We start from the raw sequence: 2,950 nt of genomic DNA on the forward strand, positions 1-2,950 counted from the left end.
TTTCTATGCTCGCTTTGAGGCTGCAGCTAAGGTCTCCAACAATGCTAGTGTTAGCGGCGCTAACGGCTGCAGACAGGAAGATACTGCCAGCACCGGAAACGTGCTCGTCATCTCCGAGCATGAAGTAAGGAGAGCCTTCAAAAGAGTGAACACCAGGAAAGCAGCAGGACCAGACGGCATCCCAGGTCGTATCCTAAGAGACTGCGCATACCAGCTAGCTCCTGTGTTCACTGAGATATTCAACATCTCTCTATCTCAGTCGGTGATCCCCACATGCTTCAAAGAGTCCATCATTGTTCCTGTCCCGAAGAAACCCCACCCTGCTTCTCTCAATAACTATCACCCTGTAGCCCTCACCTCAGTAGTGATGAAGTGCTTTGAACGCCTGGTCAGAGACTTCATCATTTCTTCACTACCAGACACACTGGACCCACTACAGTTCGCTTACCGTCCAAATCGTTCCACAGACGATGCCATCTCTCATCTCCTCCACACATCACTCACTCACTTGGACACTAGAAGGGGGAATTATGTTAAAATGCTCTTCATAGACTACAGCTCTGCATTTACAGTGGGGCAAAAAAGTATTTAGTCAGCCAACGATTGTGCAAGTTCCCCCACCTAAAATGATGACAGAGGTCAGTAATTTGCACCAGAGGTACACTTCAACTGTGAGAGACAGAATGTGAAAAATAAATCCATGAATCCACATGGTAGGATTTGTAAAGAATTTATTCGTAAATCAGGGTGGAAAATAAGTATTTGGTCAATAACAAAAATACAACTCAATACTTTGTAACATAACCTTTGTTGGCAATAACAGAGGTCAAACGTTTACTATAGGTCTTTACCAGGTTTGTACACACAGTAGCTGGTATTTTGGCCCATTCCTCCATGCAGATCTTCTCGAGAGCAGTGATGTTTTGGGGCTGTCGCCGAGCAACACGGACTTTCAACTCCCGCCACAGATTTTCTATGGGGTTGAGGTCTGGAGACTGGCTAGGCCACTCCAGGACTTTCAAATGCTTCTTACGGAGCCACTCCTTTGTTGCCCGGGCGGTGTGTTTTGGATCATTGTCATGTTGGAAGACCCAGCCTCGTTTCATCTTCAAAGTTCTCACTGATGGAAGGAGGTTTTGGCTCAAAATCTCACGATACATGGCCCCATTCATTCTGTCCTTAACACGGATCAGTCGTCCTGTCCCCTTGGCAGAAAAACAGCCCCATAGCATGATGTTTCCACCCCCATGCTTCACAGTAGGTATGGTGTTCTTGGGATGCAACTCAGTATTCTTCTTCCTCCAAACACGACGAGTTGAGTTTATACCAAAACGTTCTACTTTGGTTTCATCTGACCACATGACATTCTCCCAATCCTCTGCTGTATCATCCATGTGCTCTCTGGCAAACTTCAGACGGGCCTGGACATGCACTGGCTTCAGCAGCGGAACACGTCTGGCACTGCGGGATTTGATTCCCTGCCGTTGTAGTGTGTTACTGATGGTGACCTTTGTTACTTTGGTCCCAGCTCTCTGCAGGTCATTCACCAGGTCCCCCCGTGTGGTTCTGGGATCTTTGCTCACCGTTCTCATGATCATTTTGACCCCACGGGATGAGATCTTGCGTGGAGCCCCAGATCGAGGGAGATTATCAGTGGTCTTGTATGTCTTCCATTTGCTGATGATTGCTCCCACAGTTGATTTTTTCACACCAAGCTGCTTGCCTATTGTAGATTCACTCTTCCCAGTCTGGTGCAGGTCTACAATACTTTTCCTGGTGTCCTTCGAAAGCTCTTTGGTCTTGGTCATGGCAGAGTTTGGAGTCTGACTGTTTGAGGCTGTGGACAGGTGTCTTTTATACAGATGATGAGTTCAAACAGGTGCCATTCATACAGGTAACGGGTGGGGGACAGAAAAGCTTCTTACAGAAGACGTTACAGGTCTGTGAGAGCCAGAGATTTTCCTTGTTTGAGGTGACCAAATACTTATTTTCCACCCTAATTTACGAATAAATTCTTTACAAATCCTACCATGTGAATTCATGGATTTTTTTTTCACATTCTGTCTCTCACAGTTGAAGTGTACCTCTGGTGCAAATTACTGACCTCTGTCATCATTTTAAGTGGGGGAACTTGCACAATCGGTGGCTGACTAAATACTTTTTTGCCCCACTGTAACACCATAATTCCCTCCACACTCACCACCAAGCTGGAGCATCTGGGACTCAGCTCATCTATGTGTCTGTGGATCTCCAACTTCCTAACTGGCAGACCACAGGCAGTAAGGATGGGCGGACATGTCTCAGCCTCCACCACTCTCAGCACTGGAGCCCCCCAGGGGTGTGTTCTGAGCCCCCTGCTGTACTCTTTGTACACATATGACTGTGTGGCCACTACCAGCTCCACCACCATCATCAAGTTTGCTGACGACACCGTCGTGGTGGGCCTGATCTCTGATAACAACGAGACGGCCTACCTGAAGGAGATTAGGAATCTGGAGAACTGGTGCCAGAGGAACAACCTCCTTCTAAACGTCAGTAAGACAAAGGAGCTGATAGTGGACTTCAGCACTAAGCAGGAGAGGAACTACCAGACCCCCGTCATCAACGAGTGCCCAGTGGAGAGAGTGGACAGCTTCAAATACCTCGGAGTTCACATCATGCAGGACCTGTCATGGTCCTGTCACATCAACACCGTGGTGAAAAAGGCCTGTCAGCGTCTCTACCACCTCAGACGCTTGAGAGACTTCCAACTGCCCTCCAAGGTGCTCAGGAACTTTTACTCCTGCACCATAGAGAGCATCCTGACGGGAAACATCTTAACCTGGTTCGGGAACAGCACCATGCAGGACAGACGAGCTCTACAGAGGGTTGTGCGGTCAGCTGAGCGCACCATCCGCTCCGAGCTCCCTGACCTGCACTCAATCTACAGCAGGCGGTGCTGGACCAAGGC

The sequence above is a fragment of the Rhamphochromis longiceps genome, linkage group LG7 (assembly GCF_057381845.1).
Source record: "Rhamphochromis longiceps isolate RC_006_pf linkage group LG7, R_longiceps_female_GT1.1, whole genome shotgun sequence".
Classification (NCBI taxonomy): domain Eukaryota; kingdom Metazoa; phylum Chordata; class Actinopteri; order Cichliformes; family Cichlidae; genus Rhamphochromis; species Rhamphochromis longiceps.